Raw genomic sequence first — 26697 nt, forward strand, 5'->3', positions numbered from 1 at the left:
GCCGTTACTGAATGGGTTTACTAGTATAAAAATTTGATTTTTGTTATTCACTTGATGTTCGTCAGTGACTTCTGCCTGGCGGTAAGTTTCAGCGTCTCAGTCATGTTGCCCACAACCAGATAGAACCACCATGAAACTCACGTGTTGAACCATCAGCAGCTAAACTCACGTGTTGCTGACGAGGTAAACTACTGGACTGCGTGTCTTACGATCTGACCGACCAATAGGGAGGCTTGGAGGTGGTCAGGTGGGGCTAGAACCGCGACCAGCTGCCGGGAGTGGACACGCCATTCGCTCTCTTCCGCTGGCAGCTTCCAAACCGACCAGACACTTTCCTCTCTTGCCCTCTTGGGCGGCAGCCCATTCAGTCCCGGCGGCTTCGCTAGGCCTGCCTGTTTACGGCATTAAACTTTCATGCATATAAAAATGTTTTCTTTACGGGTGCCTACAGATTTCCTCTCCTGGACAATCCTGACGCATTAACACAACACATAGCGAGACCTTCAGAGGTGGTGGACCAGACTGCTGTACACACCGGCACCTCTAATACCCAGTAGCACGTCCTCTTGCATTTATGCTTGCCGATATTCGTCGTGGCATACTATCCATAAGTTGATCAAGGCAATGTTGGTCCAAATTGTCCCACTTCTCAACGGCCATTCAGCGTAGATCCCTCAGAATTGTTAGTAGGTCACGTCGTCCATAAACAGCTCTTTTCAGTCCATCCCAGGCATGTTCGATAGGGTTCATGTCTGGAGAACATGTTGACCACTCTAGTCGAGCGATGTCGTTATCCTAAAGGAAGCCACTCACACGATGTGCACGATGGGGACGCGAATTGTCGTTCATGAAGACGAATGCCTCGCCCGTATGCTGCCGATATGGTTGCACTATCGGTCAGAGGATGGCATTCAAGTATCGCACAGCCGTTACAGCGCCTTCCATGACCACCAGCGGCGTACGTTAGCCCCACATAATGCCACCCCAAAACAGCAGGGAATCTCCACCTTTTTGCACTCGCTGGACACTGTGTCTAAGGCGTTCAGCCTGACCGGGTTGCCTCCAGACACGTCTCGCACGACTGTCTGATTGAAGACATATGCGACAGTCATCGGTGAAGAGAACGTGATGCCAATCCTGAGTGGTCCATTCGGTATGTTGTTTGGCCCATCTGTACCACGCTGCATGGTGTCGTTTTTGCCATGAACGTCAGGAATGAAGTTGCACATCATTCAGCTTATTGCGCACAGTTTGATTCCTAACAAGATGTCCTGTGGCTGCACGAAAAGCATTATTCAACTGCCTGACCGAAGCATGCCATTGACAGTCCCTGTCTCTCTGCATCTCCTCCATGCCGAACAACATCGCTTTGGTTCACTCCGAGACACCTGGACACTTCCGTTGTCGAGAGTCCTCCCTGGCAAAAAGTAATAATGCGGACGCGATCGAACCACGGTATTGACCGTATAGGCATGGTTGAACTACACACTACACGAGCCGTGTACCCCCTTCCTGATGGAATGACTGGAACTGATCGGCTGTCGGTCCCGTTCCGGCTAATAGGCGCTGCTAATGCATGGTTGTTTAAATCTTTGGGCGTGTTTAATGACATCTCTGGACAGTCAAAGGGACTGTGTCTGTGACTAATTCCCACAGTCAACGTCTATCTTCAGGAGTTCTGGCAACCGGGACGATGGAAAACTTTTTTTGATATGTGTATTATAGGTAATTTATGCAAGAAATATAAGCTATGTTACTGTTTATTAATAGATTTATCTACCGAAAAGAATTTCGTGTTGACAAAAATCATCGTTCTGAATATGAGGCTACGCTTAACTCTTGCATAGAATCATTTTTTTTTTTTTACCTGCAAAGATCTAGTATGTTAAAATAATATCAATACATAAAACTTTCCCTCTTCCAGGCTTCCTGTAAATGACATTTAAATGCCAACAGTTTTCCTATGAGCAGAAACTTAATTTATTTAATGATTAAAAAACTTTGAATATAGCTGCTAAGGTTCAGTGACCGTGTCAGAACTGTATTAGAACAAATAGGCCCCCAGTCACAAATATTAAGTCAAAATTGACCAGCTTTTGACGCTACTATGAGCGTCGAAACCTAGTCAATTTTGACTTAATATTTGTGACCGAGGGCTTATTTGTTCTAACATATTTAATGATTTCTGCTCGCTAGAAGATACAGTGAAGCGATAACTCTGTGCACTGTGTCACGTAAATGTTTGCAAAATTAAAAGGCAAAAACCAAAAGCAAATAATCATAGAAACGAAAGCCCTCAGTAGTCTGCTGAAGAAGTTGATGAACAACTGGTAATATCAACGATGAAAGAAGTAAATATGTGATATATATTGCGTGATGGTGATGGAGGTGTAGGAGATTTATGATAGGTAGCTCCCACCCACGTAGAGGAACACTTTGTGATATTCTCGGTTTGATAAATATAAGATTTCAGTCATCAGGTTGAAGAAGATTCTTATGTCTATGAAGAAAGGAGAGGAAATAAGACAAAACACAGGAAATATACATAAGAAGATGAAAAACTGGTTGTTGTACATATTAACGCCATTTTAAGGCAAGAAAGCCATTATTCCACGGAAAAAAATTAGATAACAAATAACACTTACGTAAATACCTTTTTGTTTTATTCAAGGATTTTCAACAGCAACATGAAGACATTACAATCACATATCGTTTCCATGCTGGAGACTTTAACGAAAAATTCCCCAAACAAAAAGTTTATCATTTCCCAAGTAACGCGTTTACTACAAATGATATTGAAGCCAAATTGAGATGTGATCCTAGTAATAATGACAATAAACTTCAAATAGAATTCCATCACCGAAAAGGAGAGACAGCTATGGCTTCCACGAAAGCTTACAATCAAAAGTTAAGGACCTAACTTGCAAATTTGTACAGCTCCACATATTTATAGAAAGTTATTTCTCTTACTTCGTAAGTGCTATTTAGGGCACCTCTCAAATTTTGCATTGATGTTGAGGATAATCAACCCGGTCACATGTGTCTGTGACATAAGTCCTTATGTGGCGGGGGTTGTAACGAAATTACTTCTTATGAGTGCAAAGCCTTAACGAAACTCACATGTAAAAAGGAACTCGTCATGTGGAGTGGCTACTGCTTTGGACAGAACAAAACTAAAATGATGATGTTGCTGTGGATATACTTAATAGCAAACGGTTACTTTACGGAAATAGGACACGATTTTTTGTGAAAGGAGTCTCTTTTATACCTTGCGATCATGATTTGCCTCACATTGAGGAACGATAGAGGCTAATTATGTGTGAAGTTCTGCAAGATTTAGTTCGCCTCGTCACTGAAACTACGCACACAACACATTCATAGTGACTGCTATGCAAGAAACACACGTTTACGGCTTTAAGTTAACTGCCAAAAATTATATGAATTTAACAAATGTGCATATTTCAAAAGTACAGTGGATCAGACTGACTGCTATACGGCTACGGGTACTGCAAGTTCAATCAACTCTCACTGCAACTGAAGAGTTCAATTGACTTCACATCTTGAAGAGGAGGATGAGTGAAGAGCGGGCCGGAGTGGCCGAGCGGTTCAAGGCGTTTCAGTCTGGAGCCGTCCGACCGCTACGGTCGCAGGTTCGAATCCTGCCTCGGGCATGGATGTGTGTGATGTATTTAGGTTAGTTAGGTTTAAGTAGGTGTAAGTTCTAGGGGACTGATGACCTCAGATGTTTAGCCTCGTAGTGTTCAGAGCCATAAGTGAAGTCTTCTGACCTTCAACAGATGAAGCTGGAAACACTACACTATGAATGTAGGTTGTCTGAAAAAGAGAGAAGAGATTTAGGTAAAATGATTCCCAATTTGAAAGAGAAGAATAAGTGTTTTGACGAAAAACGTGAAATAAGTGAAAATGTTCGTGATGGTACTTGTATCGTCATTTATGTTAAATCATTGGACACAGAAAGCTACAATTCTTTTTTCAAATTTTCTATCATTTTGGACTTAAACTTCTTACTTAGAGTGAAAACTCACGCATCAAGATACCCTCAATGGCACACTGAATGACATCCACATATTGTTGAATGGTAAATTAGTTTTCATCCGAAGATTATGCGACTTTATTTATTTTTCCATGTCATTTTGGCTGCTGCATTATACGAATACATTAACTCTATGCAGATATGCTGGGTATCATGTGTGACCTCATCTTTATGAAGGCGATCTAATATCTTTATTATATTTTTTCTGACTTTACTAAAAGTATTCAATGATAGCATAATTCCTTCCACTCTTACACTGTGAGGCATTCCACATTTTTCGAAAGATGTCGTGGAGTAAATCTATACGTGGAAGTTGGATAATCTGTGGTAGAGAATATTCTGATTTATTGATGCAGTTACCGAACTACTGTGATTAGACCAGAAAGACTAATTATCCACCCTGAAATAGATAACTGTTCACTTTGTTTATATTTTCCATAAACCAAAAGCATTATACAGGGTGATTCTGTAAGTAGGCTGTTTATGTTTTCTTATTGGCAACGTTACATAGCGCTCTGTATGAAAATCACTGGGTGTGCTGTGTGCAGTCTGTGGCTAGTTTGCATTGTTGTCTGCCATTGTAGTGTTGGGCAGCGGCAGCTGGATGTGAACAGCGCGTAGCGTTGGCAGTTGGAGGTGAGCCGCCAGTAGTGGTGGATGTGGGGAGAGAGATGGCGGAGTTTTGAAATTTGTAAGACTGGATGTCAATTATGACTATTAAGGTAAATACATTGTTTGTTCTCTGTTAAAATCTTTCATTTGCTGACTATGCCTATCAGTGGTTGGTGCCTTCCATAGTTTGAATCTTTTATTTGGCTGGCAGTAGTGGCGCTCGCTGTATTGCAGTGGTTCGAGTAGCGAGGATTTTTGGTGAGGTAAGTGATTTGTGAAAGGTATAGGTTAATGTTGGTCAGGGCCATTCTTCTGTAGGGGTTTTTGGGGGTCAGATTGCGTTGCGCTGAAGGTGTTGTGTGTCAGTTTAAGCACAGTCTTGTATGAATTGTTCAAAAGGGGACGTTTCATGTGGCGACCCTACCAGGATACCTCACTGGAATCTTCTGATTTTTTCTTGTAGTTTGTGTCATTAGTGTAGCTATTGTCTATTGCAAGCGCGTAATCGTGGAGAGAGTTTCCTTTGTAGTTGTAGTTTTTCATTGTTGTACAGTGAAACGGTTGTGGCACGCATGTAAATTTGCACCAAGTATTTTGCAGCTTGCAATTAACTAAATATTATTTTCAGCGCTATGTTAATGTGTTCTCTTATTTTCTGTGTTATCATGTGAAATATTGTGACAATAATGGCGTGTGAAAAACGTAACACTAGGCTCCAAAGTAAACAGAGAAATAATAGTGACGACGAGCGTGGCTTACCAGCACCGTTGTGTAATGAATTAACAGACATTCAAAGTAGTAATTTGGTAATTGTGCATAGGGAAATGGAGATGGCTGCAAATACTGCTGTAGGCAGTGAAACAATTAGTGAACAGGGAAGCATTATCGATCGATCGGTCGGCAAGAGCTCGCCTCAGGAATCCGAAATGACAGGACACAGTCTTGCAAATACTGTAGATTCAGGTTTTGCGTCCTCACCGTTTTCTCAAATAAGTCAAGACACATTTTCTGCTTGTCAAAATGTGAATGTTGCCGGTGCAAATTCTCTGCCAAAAAGCATAGAGGAACAGATTCCAGACACTAATACATTATTATAGCAATTAATGAAACAAATGGAACAAAATCAGAGACAAACACAGCAAAAGCTTCAAAAGTTAGACACAATGGAACAAAATCTTCGGAAGTTAGACACCACACTTGAACAAACACGTGTAGATTTAACTACTGAGTTACATAACATTGAATCGAAATGTGAAAAAGTCAGTAATGACGTAAAAACACAAATTTGTGAGCATTTTCAACCTATTTTTTCGCGGCATGAAAATGCATTACAGAATCACGAAGCAGCCATAAATGAACTGCAAACCATTGTTCATGAAAATCATGAGATCTTGTGGGCTAAAATTGACTCAGTTGCATCTACCGATTCGGTTATGCAACTTGCAAAAACTCAGGAAAACTTAAAGGACACAGTAGATTCGATTTCAACACAAATGGACACTCTGAAACCTGGTTCACAAAAACACACTGACGAAATGTGTTCACTATCGGAGAAAGTAGCCGAACTTTCGGATCAGTTCACTAACGCATCTACGAAGGTAGATGATAATCTGAATGACACAAAACCAGTAGTCTTTAATGACACAGAAGAGTGCGAACAAATTAGGAAATTCAAACAAAATCAGAATCAAATTAATACGCAACACCAAAGACAAATCCGGGAAGTACAAGATCAGCTGACTTAGGTAATACAAGAATTACGTATTTCAGAGGCCACTCGCGCTCCAATACGGGAAGAGGGACATACAAATACGGAACAGCCACAAAATAATAACTCAAGGCACTTCGGAAATTATGAAAGAAATTGGCAAGGTAAACCGAATTTTGAGATGGAACCGCCGAAACTACGTAACAATGACCGACATGCGACTCGCCGACATGATGATTTTGACTATAAGCTGTTCATTACTACACGTAAATTCAAAACATTTAAGAATTCTGGCAACGACATACATCCACAAGCATGGCTCCATCAATTCTCTCATTGTTTTCCTCCCAACTGGTCATTAGAGCACAGATTAGAATTTATGTGTGGCTACTTAGAGAAGGAACCAGCTGTAAGAATGCGATCGGTCATTCACGATTGTCACAGTGAAGGAGAATTTTATCATGCCTTCCTCTCAGCGTATTGGTTTCAACCTACACAAGACCGAGTAAAACATAGCATCATAATGATGAAACATTTCGAACAATCTGAATTTTCTAGTCTTGTCAGATATTTTGAAAACATGTTGCATAAGAATCAGTATCTTTCAAACCCATACAGCCCTTCAGAACTCATCCGCATTTGCTTAATAAAATTGCCTGAACGTTTAAGAAATATGATTTTGGCAGGACGTTGCAAAGACGACATTGAAGCTTTTCAGGGACTCTTACAAGAATTAGAAATTGACACTGACAATCGCAGAACCCGAAAACAGGAACACAACAATTACAGGTCACATCCGTCGCAATTCTGCGATGAAAGAAATAATAACTGGACACGACAAGGCTATTCTCACAGCACAAATCGTGACCAAAACAGACACCACTCGTATGACAACCGTTGGCAGAGTAGTAATAGTTACAGAGAAAGATCGCATTTCCGTAGTAATGAATATGACAGAGACAATCATAGAAACAGACAATTTAGCAACCAGAACTATTATTATCACGGGAGACAGAATAACTTCAGACGCAACGGTCCACAGTGCAGTGATAATTCAGGGAGAAATTCTCCACCACTTAACCGAAAAGAAAGAATCTACAGGAACTACCGACAAAACGACAGACCTGAATTCCATCAGAACTGGCGAGCTTCAAACAGGGCAGGGCCTTCTCGGCAAGGCGAATTTGTAGAAGTTAGGTCTCCTAATCCCAATAACGACGCGCGCCAACAAAGAGAGAGACAATGACTCACACCGCAGGCAGCCACGTGCGCCCGCTGGCTCTGGGAAAAATAACATAGACGCTAACCTTAAGAAAAATTCCAGTATTCTTTACCGACGTATACCACATGATAATTGCGTTAAAGTTGAAACTCTGCGTACTAGGAAGAGCAAAGGGTTATACCACATTTCACTTGTAAAACCATTTATTGAGAGATAATCTGCTTTATAACTTAGTCTTTGCCATAAAATTTTTCACTTCACGTTACTAGTATGCTTTGTCAGACTTAGAAACTGTTAACATGCAACAATGTTTTGAAGTTCACTATCCAGTCTAGAACCTAGTGAACATATTTAGACAGTATATACGAGTGCATTGTTATAGTGAACAGACGACACAGTGTTATTGTGTGTGTGTACATTCTTGCTTGTTAGTTGCACGATTACGTAACGACTATAAGGCTCACATTCTTAGAACATTTACCAGTACTGCTAATGAGATTTTAATGCAACATTTTGGTTTACTTGAAAATACATTCTGGATTTAAAGTACTTTCTGTGAGATACCAGATGACACCATGGTTAGTTTATGTGACAGCTACACGATTTTATCACGACGCTACTAATGAGTGACAATTTACAATGTTGCTTTTGCGGTGTATCTATTTTATATCTGCACAGTTTTTCTGAATTCTTCTGTAAAGTAAAACATGTTTTACTTTTGTGGTATAGCTACAAGGAGACAGCCTTTTCCGTAGGACAACAATATCTTACAGCACAGTACTTTCTTCATCACGGCAATAAGCGTAATAACTAAGATATTTATACGCAAAGCATTTCACTTTTGTTTATCATGAGGTAAGTACATTGACTTCTGCAGAACTTAGCTTTCGGAGGACGATAACTACAACACTTCCACAGAGATTATGTTGCAACAAGACGCACAGTTTAGCGCTACAGTACACGTATTTTAGTGATTAATTTTATACTTAAAACATTATTTTTAAAGATTTTTGAATTACAAAGAAAGTTTTCTGTGATACATTTCATTCCATCGCTGTAATCTGTAACACCTGAGGGTATAATTACATTAATCCTCAGGGGGGTACACGCTCACTTTGTGTACCATGTGTTTGGCAAGCACAAAGAGCCCCAGCTAATATGGTATTTGCTTATACAACTTTACACATCGGTACCATATTTCTTTAAGACACAAATTACACAGCTATCTGATCATTTAACTGAGAGAGACAAATATCAATTTTACTACATCAGTGACACATGTTTACGCAATTACACAGTTGGATAACTTCACACTTATGAAATTTTATTTTGTCTGTACTTTGTGCAATGTTCATATTTTTCGGGACCATTGTGATACTATGAGAGCTTTGAATGATGTATTTGGTATGGGATCATGATTTTTAAAGTACGTTTGAGGTAGATGACACTTTTGAAATGAGCAGAGAATTTTTTTTAGGTTTTAAAATATTCAGAAAGCTACGACGATTTTGAGATGTGATTGATCTGTTATGATGTTATTATTATGATGACGATGTGTATTATGCTGTTGAGGTATGTTTATGATCAATAAGGTGATGCTATATGAGGAATTTGATTATGCTATGTATTTATTATGATGAAATATTGAAGTGTCGTCGCAAGATTGACGTGTCGACGAATATATATGTGTAATTAGGTAAGGAATAATGAGTAGTGGTTAGGGACTCTGGTTTGTGAAAAAGGTTGTTGGAAACCAAGAATCGTACTTTAAGAGTTATGAAATGCATGTAAATGTGTGAATGTATTACAATGCCAACGAAAATTTTTTGGACACTGTTATATCAATAGGATTTTGTTTCTACAGATTTGTAACGCAAATTCTTGTCCTGTGAAATATTTTTATATGAGACTGTCACTGTAGCGGAAACTGCTGTCGTAAATATTTCGGGAAGAAAGGTAGGTCTCTGTAAGCACCCAGCTGCGCGACAGACGCCTGGAAAAAAAGCCATTAGTGTGTGCGTTTCAGAGGCGCAGGTGGAGAAGAAAAAAAAAAGGGGGAGGCCATTATCATCGCTATTGACATTCCTTTGTAGAAAGCATCGTAAATACAACACCCTCAAACTTGAAAACATGATTACACTGTAGAGTTCTTAATTTATGATATTTACTGAAATGAAATGATGAGAAACATTTTATGTCTATTGTCTTGCTAGTTGAAAAATTGTTTACTGCATTATGAAATGCAGTGAATGAAGTTTCACGCCTTGCTTCACCTATTTTGTTTAATATCTAGTTTCTAGCTGCACTGCAGCATTGGTTAAAATAAAATTTTATAGATGTACTAATATAAATATTTTCTGTCTACAGATCGAGTAAATAATATTTTTTTTTCAAAAAAATGCGGGAGCACAAAAAGACATTTACCTTCACAGGAACTGCAATCATAGTTTTCTTTTCAAGTACTTGGTAATTTCTTTTGTAGAATATATTGTGATGCATCACTCTAGTGTTAAGATGTAACATAGGTATTAGACATGGGCATTTTTAGTGTAATATTTTTTCTGCTTGAACTTTGTCATGTTTAGATATAAGTTATTTCATTTGCTGCTGCTGTTTGCCAGGCATAATGTTACTGAATTTGACTTTGTATTACGCTGTTCAGCCAGTTTTACTACGCATTTATTTTTCTTGTTTGCTGCACAGTGCCTTATATTAGTTGTAATATTGCAACTGCTTTGCCAATTTGAATTTTTTGTCATTGATGTTTGTGTTAATTGTTTTGTGCTGCTGCATTGCCTCGTCCCTTAGTTTAGCATCTGAGCTCAGTAGATTTAAGTTAGCTTAAGATGGGGTAGGCCATATAAGAGAACAAGTTGTGATGAATTGTAAGAAATACATTCAGAAGCTATAAGAAAATGGTTTGGCCAAAACAGTATTTTGAAAGAGGATATGAACCAAAAAAGTAGCGTTTAGGGACAACAGATTTAGGTAGGATTTTCTTGGAAATAAATGATGAAGTAAGATAATGGAAAATAAATAATGAGGTAAGAAATATGTGAACATATATACACAGAAAGCATGCTTGAATAGGATTTTTTTGGTGGAAACAATGTTGAAATAAGACGAAAGATCTATGGAATGAAGTTTTGGGTTGGACTGCAGTACCAAATGTTACACTAAAAACAAACCCTGTCCTTTCCTTTTGTGCTATCCCACTATGTGTTTGTGTACCCTTGTGTATTTGTTTTCTTCCTGTCTCTGTGTAGTTTCATAGAATTTTTACTTCTTCTAATACTAAGCTAAATTCACTATGATGAGGAATACTGTTATCCTCAAATATAATTGGCATTAATAATATGTTATTACCTTGTAAATATGCTTAGCATGATTAATTCTGCTTTGTTTTAATGCTTATGTGTAAAGTTGATGTTTCAAAAGTTATTCTGATCTTTTATGTATTTACTTATGTCATAATTCCTGTAACACTGATGTATATGTTATTTAGATTCTTTTGTAAAGCCTGTACTACAAATGTTATCTGTATTGTTATGTTCTTTAATGATGTATTTTGTACCTTTGTAATTGTATTCTTATGTTATACAATTGTAATTGAAACCAGTTCATCAAATTAAATAACTTGTAAGTTCCATTTCACTGCACACGTTTCTGTTGGTTATAGTATATGGACAATATGTGAGAAGTAGGGACTGTTAGTGTTTGCACGTGTGTTAAAAATTCAGCAAGGCACAGGATAACACCATTGCTGGTTCTAAGGACAATTCCAAAAACTTTGTGAGTGCACAAGTGGTGGTTATGGACTTGCTATATTGTCTGCAATACTCTTCGAGGGTGATTGCGCACCTGCACAGTCGCAGCAGATGGTTGCTGGCCATCTCTACAAGGACTACAGTGGGTCTGCATCTTTGATGACCCACCAATACCGTTATTTCTACAAGGACTAAAGTGGGTCTACACCTTTGATGACTCACCAATACCATTATTTCTACAAGGTCTACAGTGGGTCTGCACCTCTGGTGGCCCACCAATACCATGCTCTCTTCCAGGACTACAGTGGGTCTGCTCTGTGATGACCTACCTACCAATATTCTTCAAACCGTCGAATGACTCTGCTGTGGGTTTGTTCTGTTGTGGCCCATTACCTGTCTGCATGTCAAGAGTCAGCATTGTATTTCTGTTGGAAGGACAACACTACTTCTTCAAGACTGCACGGAAATCCACTACTTCCGTGTGCATTTTCTTTTACTGCTCAGACTTTGAGAAAAACACTGCAATTTTACTGTGATGAACAATCTGGACTGTATTTATGGACTGTGAGAAAATTTTAGCTTTTGACCAACATTGTATCAATAAGTGTGTGCATTTGATATCTTTGCTATTGTAATTATGAAAAATTTCTTCAAATCATTATTGGCCACTGCCCAAAAAATTTGTAAATTTTTTTGTGGGGAGCATGGGGGCTATGTAAGTAGGCTGTTTATGTTTTCTTGCTGTTTATGTTTTCTTATTGGCAACGTTACATAGCACTCTGTATGAAAATCACTGGGTGTGCTGTGTGCAGTCTGTGGCTAGTTTGCATTGTTGTCTGCCATTGTAGTGTTGGGCAGCGGCAGCTGGATGTGAACAGCGCGTAGCGTTGGCAGTTGGAGGTGAGCCGCCAGTAGTGGCAGATTGCGTTGCGCTAAAGGTGTTGTGTGTCAGTTTAAGCACAGTCTTGTATGAATTATTCAAAAGGGGACGTTTCAATTCAAAAAGAATACCACAACACTGCAACGACAAAAGGCAGAGCTAAGCACTATCTGTCGGCGAATTAAGGGAGCTATAAAGTTTCATTTAGTTGTTCATTTGTTCGCTTGCCATTTCAGCCAATAAAGTTTTTGGTCCCTTTTTCTTCGAAGGTGCTACTGTAACTGGACTACAGTATCTGGAGATGTTAGAGAATTGGCTGTTCCCTCAGCTCGAACAAGAAGCACAACAATTCATATTTCAGCAGGGTGGAGCGCCACCACATTGGCACTTATCTGTCCGTAACTACCTGAACGTCAACTACCCGAGGCGATGGATCGGCCGCCAGGCAGCCCGTGACAGAGCACTTCATCACTGGCCTCCAAGAAGCCCTGATCTTACCCCCTGCGATTTTTTCTTATGGGGGTATGTTAAGGATATGGTGTTTCGGCCACCTCTCCCAGCCACCATTGATGATTTGAAACGAGAAATAACAGCTGCTATCCAAACTGTTACGCCTGATATGCTACAGAGAGTGTGGAACGAGTTGGAGTATCGGGCTGATATTGCTCGAGTGTCTGGAGGGGGCCATATTGAACATCTCTGAACTTGTTTTTGAGTGAAAAAAAACCTTTTTAAATACTCTTTGTAATGATGTATAACAGAAGGTTATATTATGTTTCTTTCATTAAATACACATTTTTAAAGTTGTGGTATTCTTTTTGAATCACCCTGTACTTGAAATGTAGCCATCGTGGGTTTCTAATCTACTGTTGCCCCACTTCCGTTACAATACTAATTATTGTACTCATTTAGAGCTCTGTGTTATCATGAATAGCGTTGCGTAGCAACACTCTAGTAGCACACAGGAATTTCTGACAAACACGGGTAATGGAGCAAAAAATTTGCTGTTCCGCTTCTTCTCCAGCATCCTAGATAATGGAACGCTGCACCACGAGCTAAATAGAACAAAAGTAGTGGCAATTTTGAAACCAGGTAAACCAACAGACCACTCTCAAAGTTACAGGCCCATTTCCCTTTCAAGATGTACTTATAAACTCTAGGAGAGTCTCATTTAGAATAGAGTTAGAAGATACAGGGGACTGCTTGTGTCACCATTACAGTGCACACTCTCGTATAGCAGCGTCCGTAGACTATGGCGTCCCTGCAGTGACTCTCTCGCCCATAGTTCCGACCAAGACCTAATGGAACGTCATTGTGATGAGTTAGAGGGTCGTATCTTCTTCGGAGTAGGTATTAAAATTCATGGAGAAGAAGTAAAAACTTTGAGGTTCGCCGATGACATTGTAATTCTGTCAGAGACAGCAAAGGACTTGGAAGAGCAGTTGAACGGAATGGATGGTGTCTTGAAAGGAGGATATAAGATGAACACCAACAAAAGCAAAACGAGGATAATGGAATGTAGTCAAATTAAATCGGGTGATGCTGAGGGGATTAGATTAGGAAATGAGACACTTAAAGTAGTAAAGGAGTTTTGCTATTTAGGGAGTAAAATAACTGATGATGGTCGAAGTAGAGAGGATATAAAATGTAGACTGGCAATGACAAGGAAATCGTTTCTGAAGAAGAGAAATTTGTTAACATCGAGTATAGATTTAAGTGTCAGGAAGTCGTTTCTGAAAGTATTTGTATGGAGTGTAGCCATGTATGGAAGTGAAACATGGACGATAACCAGTTTGGACAAGAAGAGAATAGAAGCTTTCGAAATGTGGTGCTACAGAAGAATGCTGAAGATAAGGTGGGTAGATCACGTAACTAATGAGGAGGTATTGAATAGGATTGGGGAGAAGAGAAGTTTGTGGCACAACTTGACTAGAAGAAGGGATCGGTTGGTAGGACATGTTCTGAGGCATCAAGGGATCACAAATTTAGCATTGGAGGGCAGCGTGGAGGGTGAAAATCGTAGAGGGAGACCAAGAGATCAATACACTAAGCAGATTCAGAAGGATGTAGGTTGCAGGAGGTACTGGGAGATGAAGAAGCTTGCACAGGATAGAGTAGCATGGAGAGCTGCATCAAACCATTCTCAGGACTGAAGACCACAACAACAACAACAACATCTTCTTCGGCTCTTGAGGACGATTGAGCTGTTATTTCTTCACACATATTCATACGCCTCATTGAACCTCTTCGAGGCAGATTTCAAGCCATCGTAAAGACCAAGTGTGGACACATCCCATATTTATTTCGACTAATGGAGTACCGGATTGAGAAGATTGTATACAGGTGGGCGAGCACACCAAATTTATAGGGGCTGTAGCTGCTACGGACCTCCCTACTAGTTGATGAGGAACTGCTTTTGCGCTGGTTTTTCCTATCGATCGTAGTTCCCGCAATATCTCGATGGCGAAGAATAGTCCATTATTGCGTGTGTAAGTGGAGGTACTCTCACCAACTCCTGTGCTTCCTGTCTTATAACGAAATTCGCGTCGCAGCGACTACGGGGAAGTACGAGGAATTTTCTCTTTCGTAGCTACGGTGGCCTCTCTTTCTGCTACTTTTTATCTTTTACTTGCGAGTGTTTAACAGCTATGAAGCTCTCTTCTTCTAGGGTACTCAATGTAAGGGATTAATGGACATTGTAACTTTACATTTAGGTGCATCAAATTTGATAACGACGAATGAATGAATGTTACAAAGTACGAGATCGTGAATAACGTTTCTACCCACTGGCACTCTTCGTTTAACTATTTAAAAGCCACCCACTGTTCTTGCCTCTGTACCGGCTGTCGAACTTTTTCCCTGTAACACCGACTCTTAGAATCCGTGAGCTTCGTACCAAACGAGTACAGTATCTAACATTTACTGCCTACCTATGGGTGCCAAGTCCTCTGAAGTTTCCGAAATATTGCTTCTAGCCCTGGTTTCTACCACGAACACAAATTCGGAGGCGAGGTGTAACTACCGCACCTCAGATCAGCTGACGAGGGATTGGCATCATTGTCTGTCTCCTATTACCTTTTTCATATAGGGTGCATGAGGTTAGTAACTACGGGACGCAGTATAACGTTATGGTATACGCATTTAGGAAAGTCTAACGAAATAAACTGATGAACAGAACACATTTATCTAGGAAAGACAGCGTACTCCTGAAGTTAAACATGGAAACTCTAGCACTATGATTCTGTAAGTATGAACAGTATCCATCATACACTACTCGCCATTAAAATTGCTACACCAAGAAGAAATGCAGATGATACACGGGTAATCATTGGACAACTATATTATACAAGAATATACTAGAAATGACATGTGATTACATTTTCACGCAATTTAGGAGCATAGATCCTGAGAAATCAGTACCCAGAACAACCACCTCTAGCCGTAATAACGGCCTTGATACGCCTGGACATTGAGTCAAACAGAGCTTGGATGGCGTGTACAGGTACAGCTGCCCATGCAGCTTCAACACTATTCCACAGTTCATCAAGAGTAGTGAATGGCGAACTGTGACGAGCCAGTTGCTCGGCCACCATTGACCAGACGTTTTCAATTGGTGAGAGATCTGGAGAATGTGCTGGCCAGTGCAGAAGTCGAACATTTTCTGTATCCAGAAAGGCCCGTACAGGACCTGCAACATGCAGTCGTGCATTATCCTGCTGAAATGTAGGGTTTCGCAGGGATCGAATGAAGGGTAGAGCCACGGGTCGTAACACATCTGAAATGTAACGTCCACTGTCCAAAGTGCCGTCAATGCGAACGAGAGGTGACCGAGACGTGTAACCAATGGCACCTCATACTATCACGCCATGTGGTACGCCAGTATGGCGATGACGAATACACGCTTGCAATGTGCGTTCACCGCGATGTCACCAAACACGGATGCTACCATCATGATGCTGTAAACAGAACCTGGATTCATCCGAAAAAATGACGTTTTGCCATTCATGTACCCTGGTTCGTCGTTGAGCACACCATCGCAGGCGCTCCTATCTGTGATGCAGCGTCAAGGGTAGCCGCAGCGATGATGTCCGAGCTGATAGTCCATGCTGCTGCAAACGTCGTCGAACTGTTCGGGCAGATGGTTGTTGTCTTGCAGACGTCCCCATCTGTTGACTCAGGGATCGAGACGTGGCTCCACGATCCGTTAGAGCCATGCGGATAAGATGCCTGTCATATCTACTGCTAGTGATACGAGGCCGTTGGGATCCAGCACGGCGTTCTGTATTACCCTCCGAACCCACCGATTCCATATTCTGCTAACAGTCATTGAATCTCGACCAACGCGAGCAGCAATGTCGCGATACGACAAACCGCAATCGCGATAGGCTACAACCCGACCTTTATCAAAGTCGGAAACGTGATAATACGCATTTCTCCTCCTTACACGAGGCATCACAACAACGTTTCACCAGGCAACGCCGGTCAACTGCTGTTTGCGTATGAGAAATCGGTTGGATACTTTCCTCATGTCAGCACGTTGTAGGTGTCGCCACCGGCGCCAACCTTGTGTGATCGCTCTGAAAAGCTAATCATTTGCATATCACAGCATCTTCTTCCTGTCGGTTAAATTTCGCGTCTGTAGCACGTCATCTACGTGGTGTAGCAATTTTAATGGCCAGTATTGTAGTTACTGAGCAGGGACTGCGTTGAATCAGGAGCACAACATGGATGCACATGCGCTCATACAGAAAGTCTCTGGCATTCACATTCACAAAATTACCGAAAATAATGTTCACCGTTTTTTAACCAAGGTTGACACGACAAAACTGGCCTGCGACTCGCAGCGTAAGAGAATTATGAAACTAATGAGGATCATGATGTATGGAGTGAATTGTGTCCGGGTAAAGGTTACGTTCGGTTCCATCGTAAATTAATGAAATGACATGAAAGTTAACGATAGCAAGAAACCGATAACACTCCTCAAAAATGACTTTAAAGTTAAAGAAGTTTCCTAACTTGAAAATATTGATGTAATACCCGTCCAAAACCACCGTTTAAGTGCGCTCATAAGCAGCAACACACACTCACTGCCAGCACAGCGATAAGAATACATTGCGGGGGTAAACCGATCAATTCATAACACGAATCCGTAAGAGTAGCCACGCATTTTCTCCAATGAGGAGATAGGACAGATGACACCTGTTTACGCGTTCTCAAATTTTTCCATTAGATGAGCGTCTAAAAGTTTGAGCAAAAGAATCCCTGTAGTGCTGTCTGAGAGAACCAATCGCGAGAGCCTCAGGTACGAAAGCCCACGCAGATAACGCCCCCACACCTGCCAGAGTGTCGCCTTTTGCCAGATTTGTAATTTCAGCTGCCGTTCCCAGGCCTCTGTCACAAAGCTAGACCAAAAAAATCCACCTTAATTTAATAACTTGCACGCTTTTGTAATCACACCCACATTCATTCAGTCTGGCGGTTACCCAAGTTTATGACTGGTTTGCAGAATGTCAAACGTAATAAGAATGAAAATAAAACACATCCGGTTTTCGGTTTCCAGCGTAATCTTCCTCCCTGACACGGAAAAACGAGAAAATGCGCGTAGAGAGAAGTCACTCTGCATAACTTTATAAATCCACAAAATTATAGAACAGCAAAATTGTATGAAATGTGAATTAAACCAAAAAACTTTATGAAAGGTGAATTACGAGGAACGGCAGCCGCTACGGTCTCTAGCCGACGCCTGGGAAGCTCAGAAAAGTAAAGTAAGCCTAACTAAACGCAGTACTGCTAATAATGTATTTTCTTCAGCATTTGATTTACCAAACGTGTAACCAAACATGGACTTTTAGAAGATGTTCATTTACATGACCTCCCCTTCAAACTTTTGCTTTTCGGGCTATGGAAACATAAAAAAATATTAGCGTAGGTTACACTTATGGACAATAAAGACACTTTATTGGAGCCTGTGTTCGATACATCGGCCATATATAACAGAAGACGTGTGTAGCTCAAGTTGATGAATCTTCATGAAGGCCGAAGGATATATGTACAGGACTGGGTGGTAACCGTATGAACCATCTCCTTTTTCACCGTCCTCCATCTCTCATCATCAACAACAAATCTAATACGGCACTACATGAAACGCACATGCATCACATACACGTGTGCCAAACAATTGGACTTAAGATCCCCTACTGCCTATTGACGTCACCTAGAAAGACTTGCGTCAGGCTGTGAGCTACACCAGGAAATAAAAAAAAGTCTCCTCTGGTGTTAACAGATGTATTGCTAACAACTTGGTTTGTTTTCTGGATCTATGCACTCATAAAAGATCAGGCGCAGTGCATCACTATCGTAAATGTGCCTTACACCAGAACCAGTCAAAGAAGTTTGCTGAGCTTTCCGGATGGGTTTTGTAACTAGAGGCCTACAAGTTCCAGGATTGGTATAGTAAAGGAATGGACAAATCAGGGAAGTAACGAAGCAAGTTATTTCTCTGATAGTCTTATTAGAGGAATTAGGAAATAAAACATTTAGTACGTTTTTGTGTGAAATAACTGTCAGGAATCCAAACTACTGCAGAGAACTCAGGAAAACCAAAGTTGGCAGAACGATCCATGGAGAGATATATCTCGGATTTCACGTCTACGTTGCTGACCATTGAGGAACGGAGCAAACTCCGCACCTAGTGTACCAGAACTACAGGGGGAAGCCGACCCAAAATATTACCTTTTGTGACAGTTACAGTACTAAACCCAACGCAACAATTTACGAATTAGACTGATGGTAACTTAAGAAGTCACATCAATAACGTTCGAAGAATATTAGTCACATTATGGCCTGAATATAGTAAGTGACGTAGCGGAAATTTATTAGTTATACTGGCCATCTCAATGCACTGTTCGCTGTCCTCTGGTGCCTGTAATGTCCAATTACCTAGACTGCTGCGACACGACATTCTGCGCTTACTGCTGTTCTACAAGCACCATGCGATCCTGTAATTAACGAACATCTACAGTTGGGGGCGGGGAGGGGGTTATTTGGGTTGTGACACACAGTGAAATCTTTGACACGGGACTGATACAACTATTCGTCTATTGAGACAAGAAAAATTGGGTACCACTGTTCGTAATCTATTAGTATGTAACTGCAATTTTTGAACTGTTGATAGACGGAGTTGTGCAGTGTAATTTTCTGTCCTGGTATGGAGCATTCACAACAGATGCTCGACATTTCATAGGGTGTGCGTGACCGTCATTTCACGGATGATGCAATTTCCGCAACACAATAACGGACGAATGTTAAGTTACTCGTGAATATTATCACTGAACGTGCACTTACTATTCCATTAATACCTTACGCAAAAACATGTCCCTGCGAGGGTGACTGTTAATGGTCGCGACACGACAAACGTGCTCGAAGATCAGTAATATTTATGTAACCGTTCGTTATTTTAACGCCAACGAAACACGTGTATCTCTACGATAATGACTATCTGTTAACCCTCTGACGTAAGTGTCCCACAAGAGATTATCGGCGAACCAATTGGAATTTGCTGCATGTTATTATTATCACTCTCCGATTGGGATAGGGAAGCCTGCTAATGGTTAGCAGAATTCGTGTAATTACAGATTGCACCTGTACTTTTTTCTGTCCCCAAGTTTGTCAGCCCTCGTCTCTGTACTGTAACATGGAATTAGTTCGCAGTTGCAGACTGGCAACCCAATTAGGCAACCCAATTACCGCATTCACAAAGTGGGCTGCCTTCGTTCCTTCCCGGATACACCGTATCAACGACTTTTACCCAGGAGTTGACGCTTGCCCGAGCGGTGTAAGGCGCTGCAGTCATACACTGTGGGGCTGGTCCCGGCGGAGGTTCGATTCCTCCCTCGGGCATGGGTGTGTTTGTTTGTCCTTAGGATAATTTAGGTTAAGTAGTGTGTAAGCTTAGGGACTGATGACCTTAGCAGTTAAGTCCCATAAGATTTCACACACATTTGAACTTTTTTTTTTTTTTTTTTTTTTTTTTTTTTTTTTTTTTACGCTTACCGCATCACAAACGGTGCCCATGTTGAGCTCCTGTAGCGTGAGCTACAAACTTGGAGAGATGCCGTGTACGACGCTCATGTTTGTCAGTTTTCAATGCGTCTTGTAATTTGTGCGCAGTCGTCTTTTGAAACCCTGGTGGTACTTACGAATAATTCGGCATGTCTGAACTGAGTTTCTTCCGAAAGCCAGTGTGTTTCCTTAGCCTATGTACCATCTCCCTCATTTACATATCTGCATACTGGGGAAATAGGACGGAAAAGAGAAGGGAAGATATTTCTGAGATAATATGTGGATAGAACGAAATAACTAGATCGTTCAGTTCCCGAAAGGTAGATTGAAAACATGGACAAAGCACATACGATTGATTCTATTATTTTCAGTGCAAAACTTTAATGTTCAAAAAAATGATCACATGTGTGTGAAATCTTATGGAACTTAACTGCTAAGGTCATCAGTCCCTAATCTTACACACTACTTAACCGAAATTATCCTAAGGACAAACACACACTCCCATTCCCGAGGGAGGACTCGAACCTCCGCCGGGACCCAAAACTTTAAATTTTAATGAAAACCATTCATCGCACATGCACAAAGCCTTTTAAACACTACCAGTAAAACTTTAGTTTCAGACATCTTGGATAAACAAGGACGAATATTGTTGAAATCATATTTTATTAAGATTTCAGGTAGGTGAATGAGTTTGAAACACATCGAAGTCGTTACAGAGAAATCATGCCAACCTAGGGCTTCCGATTCCTCTTTCACAATTATTCCAGCTTTTATCTGCAAAGTATATGATACAAAAACTCCGTTTTTCAGTACTACACCTTGAATCAATCGGTGGTTCTGTATGTACACTATCCTTTTTTTTTGGTTAACTGTTTTTCAGTTTCTAATGCTAGACTCTGCTAACAACAATTTATAACCGACAGGGTCCTAAGAGGTGGACAGCTCCACCTGACGTGATATTACACAGCACAGTTTGTTGGTGAAGTCGATGCCAACGTTAGATACGAGTCTGGCGCCTTTTCCTTTGCCTCCTGTATTCAACGTTCCACAACGAACAATGAAGGATTAATGCCTCGAAAATGAAACAGAGGTGCCGAAACATTTTTTTTTCTTTTTTTGTCTCGCACACCGCACGTTCCTACACTATGTACTGTTTCCTTGCTCTCTCTTCTTTTGTGTGCCGGGCTTCCAGCACGAGGGGCGTGCGCAATAATTGCCCGCTCTTAATTAAGCAAACAGCCGACGCGGTGTAACGGCCGTGTCGCAGGTGTGGCTAGCACAGCACGCCGGACGTTCTCCGCAAATACCCCACTGAGCGTTTCGGTATCAGCCGCGTCCCTCACAGGCGAGTCCATCCTTTGTTTTGCTCCTTTGTTGAGAGCTGCAGGCTCTCCCCGTTCTCACTGCCAGAGCGGAAAGACCGCAGCTCGACGTAAGTTCTTTATCACAATTCTAGTGAGCACACCCAAAAATACGTTATTTAAAGCAGCGTTTAATTTTTTCACGTTCTGCAAGTATAGTACAGTTTGTACCAGTCATTTAAGCAGAGCGATGTAAGTACCAGAAAACTCAGAGTCGTTAACACAATTTCTTACACGTCGAGTGTTAGCTCAACTCTGGGCGTTGTATAGCTAGAGTGTCCCTGGATGCCCGTATCTGTAGTAACCCGAACTACACAGTTGGTCAACAAGATTTTAACATCATGATGGCAGTATGCAATAAAGAAGAATCGGACGTGAAGTGTATTGCGTTATTGGATACTCAAATGATTAGCATTGCAGCACAGCCATACAAAGGAGATAGACGTAACGCCATCTGTATACTGTGACGAACGTAATATTACGCATCTGCTTTCTTGTGCAGAAATCGCGTTTGAATGTTGATTGATTGTGAGTTGATCGTATTATGCTTCGTGTAATAAGGAGAAACGTCTACCACCACACGACAGAACATGACGGTAATAAAATGAAACGCCTACAGCCGTCCTTATGATGTTATTTATTGTATGGCTACCAGTTTTGGTGCTTCAGTGCACCATCTTCAGGCCTTAACTGACGCTAAGGGGATTAATTCAAATCGTATATAAGATTCCATCAGTGACAAACATCTATAAACCGTCAAACTTTCGAAATGACGGAGCACAGCAATCAGTCGGCCTTTCCAGGCTTCATTAAATCAAATATACATTTAGGCTAGTATTCTGCCATTATCGATGCAGTACTTCGGAGTTTTAATACATGTCGTAGTACTGTGACAGGACCCGAACCAAAGGGGACTGATGTACTAGGACATGTATTAAAAGTATGAAATACTGCATTGATAATGGCTAGTTACTAGCCGAAATCAAGATCTGCTTTAATAAAGCCTTAAAAAATGGCTGACATCGAAATAAGTGTCCAAGGAATAGAAGAGCAACTGAAATCACTCAACAGAGGAAAGTCCACTGAACCTGACGGGATACCAATTCGAATCTACACAGAGTACGCGAAAGAACTTTCCCCCCTTCTAGCAGCCGTGTACCGCAAGTCTCTACAGGAACGGAAGGTTCCAAATGATTGGAAAAGAGCACAGGTAGTCCCAGTCTTCGAGAAGGGTCGTCGAGCAGATGCGCAAAACTATATGCCTATATCTCTGACATCGATCTGTTGTAGAATTTAGAACATGTTTTTTGCTCGCGTATCGTGTCATTTCTGGAAACCCAGAATCTACTCTGTAGGAATCAACATGGATTCCGGAAACAGCGATCGTGTGGGACCCAACTCGCTTTATTTGTTCATGAGACCCAGAAAGTATTAGATACAGGCTCCCAGGTAGATGCCATTTTCCTTGACTTCCGGAAGGCGTTCGATACAATTCCGTACTATCGCCTGATATACAAAGTAAGAGCCTACGGAATATCAAACCAGCTGTGTGGCTGGATTGAAGAAATTCCGTACTATCGCCTGATAAACAGCCTGCGGAATATCAAACCAGCTGTGTGGCTGGATTGAAGAGTTTTTATCAAACAGAACACAGCATGTTGTTCTCAATAGAGAGACGTATACAGACGTTAATGTAACCTCTGGCGTGCCACAGGGGAGTGTTATGGGACCATTGCTTTTCACAATATATACATAAATGACCTAGTAGATAGTGTCGTAAGTTCCATGCGGTTTCTCGCGGATGATGCTGTAGTATACAGAGAAGTTGCAGCATTAGAAAATTGCAGCGAAATGCAGGAAGATCTGCAGCGAATAGGCACTTGGTGCAGGAGTGGCAACTGACCCTTAACATAGACAAATGTAATGTGTTGCGAATACATAGAAAGAAGAATCCTTTATTGTACAATTATGTGATAGCGGAACAAACACTGGTAGCAGTTACTTATGTAAAATATCTGGGAGTATGCGTACGGAACGATTTGAAGTGGAATGATCATATAAAATTAATTGTTGGTAAGGCGGGTACCAGGTTGAGATTCATTGGGAGAGTCCGTAGATAATGTAGTCCATCAACGAAGGAGGTGGCTTACAAAACACTCGTTCGACCTATACTTGAATATTGTTCATCAGTGTGGGATCCGTACCAGGTCGGGTTGACAAAGGAGATAGAGAAGATCCAAAGAAGAGCGGCGCGTTTCGTCACAGGGTTATCTGGTAAGCGTGATAGTGTTACGGAGATGTTTAGCAAACTCAGGTGGCTCTGCATCGCGGTGTAGCTTGCTTTCCAGGTGTCGAGAGGGTGCATTTGTGGATGAGATATCGAATATATTGCTTCCCCCTGCTTATACCTCCCGAGGAGATCACGAATGTAAAATTAACGAGATTCGAGCGCGCACGGAGGCTTTCCGGCAGTCGTTCTTCCCGCGAACCATACGCGACTGGAACACGAAAGGGAGGTAATGACAGTGGCACGTAAAGTGCCCTCCGCCACACACCATTGGGTGGCTTGCGGCGTATAAATGTAGATGTAGATGCAGATGTAGACCGTCGGTAACAACGATGTTCTGTCCCGAACCATCAAGACACAGCATCGTTGTCACAGGTAGTATGCGAAGACTGTTTCTAAATACAATTTGCAAAATGTTTGTGTAACCTCTAACACAATGCTCCGATTAATCGTGATTTTTAACTTAAAGATGTCTTAGACGCACAAACTGTGAATTTGAGTCTTTTTTCAGGAAATTGTGAGAGATGAGATTTTCTACGCTGCATAGACGTCATGGATAAGGACGCATGTATTACAGTGTCCAATTATAATTACTGTGAACACGACATAAAACTGCAAGTATATCCCCAGAGTTGTATTGGTGGCAGTCATAAACTCTTAATGTGAATTTTTGTGTGTTGATTTTGGAAGCCAGGAGAGCAAGCCAGGTCGGTGGCTTCTCTCTCTCTCTCTCCTTTTTTTAATTTTTTTTTACATGCAGTTGGCTACAAAATGGCGACCTGAAAGGGGTACATGATAATTTGTTTACCCGCAGCGGATGGAAAAAGCCTTAACAACTAAGAAGTACCGTTACTAAGAAAAAAGGACGAACGCAAAACTCATGACTTAGTCAGCCCTTAGAGGTTTATAGTCACACTGCGGAAAAGAATTAAAGCGGCGCTTTTATGAAACCACATCATTTTGCCTCTTTGCGAAGCATAATTTTGAATGTTGACTCAATGATATCTACCTCCTTGTACTGTACTCAGTAATGGTGCAAAAGCGAGGCGTCCTCGCGTTCGGCGATACTTCAAACAGCGACGTGTCGACACATGCGAAATAGAGGTCTGAGTTCGAAAGTTCATGTCAGATGTAAGGTGGGCCAAAGACGTCACACTGGTACCAAACTTCGCCAAAGTTCGTCCCAACGCCGCAGCGGACGTGTTCACGGTGGGAAGGTCGTCACAACTCCTTTTACCCACATTTCACCCCTTTTCTCGACGTCTCTGCCGTGGAGGTCAGAACCGTGACGCCCAGCCCTGAAACCACGCGGTTTCCTTAGGGGTGGCTGAGTAGAGCGGTTAGGCGTGAGAGGAAGGGACACTGTGTGTGAGTGACTGGTACGTCACCTTACGAGATGACGAAAGAAGAGGCCTTAGTGGAAGTTTGGAGATCTACAACGCATCCTGGATACAATCAGCATGTACCCTTAAGTAAGCTTTATTCATACGAAATCAAAATACAAGCGTTAAAACAATGGTTTTGCGAAAGTGTTAGAAACTTGGCACTTCTATTGCGAATTGTTTAAAGCAGCATTTGGAGAGATGATGGATGTCCATCGAACCGGAGCGGAGGCGGACATATTACAGCAAGGACGAGCGGTTTTTTAAATTCACCACAGGAAGAAGAAGAGACGCTTTTCTGAAACTCAACGTGCAGAATAGCTGAAACTGTTATCAGACCACACGTAATTCAACAACTGCGAAACAGCCCCTGAATACTCACGGGACGAAGCAAGAAAACGATGGAAGGCTATCCAATAAGTCTAGATGAACAACCGAATACAATAAAAGAATACACAACAATGTCAAAGAAGAGGTCATATGAACGCATTAAACGATTACGAGATTAAACAGGTCTTCAATCCCAATTCCCGGTCCGTAGAAGAAAGAAGACACAAGTGAAAAGACTGCAAGATGCACCAAGAACAGAAGATGCCCCGCAGAAGATTTGAAAGAAGGAAGAACCTGGACCAGAAGAGATCAAGAAACCTTTTCAAATCCCTTCCCATACAAGACCATTACTGCATTTCACTAACAAAGTGAATCCAATTTAACTGTTCTAGCAACATAAATATCCGATATTCCTATGGCAAACTGCAACGTCTTTAGATGCCATATCGCGAAATAGGAGATGACTACTCGTATGAATACCTAGAGACGAATAGACCAACGATGAACCAACATAAAGATTCGACAAATGAAGAAGAAAAGTTTTATGCTGCCAAAAACGGATCTCTTATACAAAACATGGCACATGAAAAATGGAACCAAGGCCACCAATCATTCACAACACGCTCAGACATTCAGCAACTTTTCTCTCTGCCGATCGCCATTCCATGGTCAGCAGAAACGAGGCGAGGCGCTTACCAAACGTTATTCCATGCTCAATGGACACACGGCGAGGCACAAGGCGGACCGTCATTCCATGTTCGACGGAGTCACGTCGAAACACACGAAAAAAAGTGGTGATTTCAATGAACCATGTTAAAGATGTAGGAGAAATAACTGTGTGTGACACACTACTCTCCGAGAAAAGGAACAATTTTTACTATTGTGTTAAAAGAAAAATATTTGAATTTGAAGATTTTTAGATGTTAGCCATATTCTTTATTAACGATGTTTTTAAAACTTTAATCTTGATATATGAATAATATTTCCTTGTATTTCATATTTTTCAACATGTTTCAATTAAGAAACCCTAATA

This window comes from Schistocerca nitens, chromosome 6, assembly GCF_023898315.1.
Source record: "Schistocerca nitens isolate TAMUIC-IGC-003100 chromosome 6, iqSchNite1.1, whole genome shotgun sequence".
In the NCBI taxonomy this organism is placed as follows: domain Eukaryota; kingdom Metazoa; phylum Arthropoda; class Insecta; order Orthoptera; family Acrididae; genus Schistocerca; species Schistocerca nitens.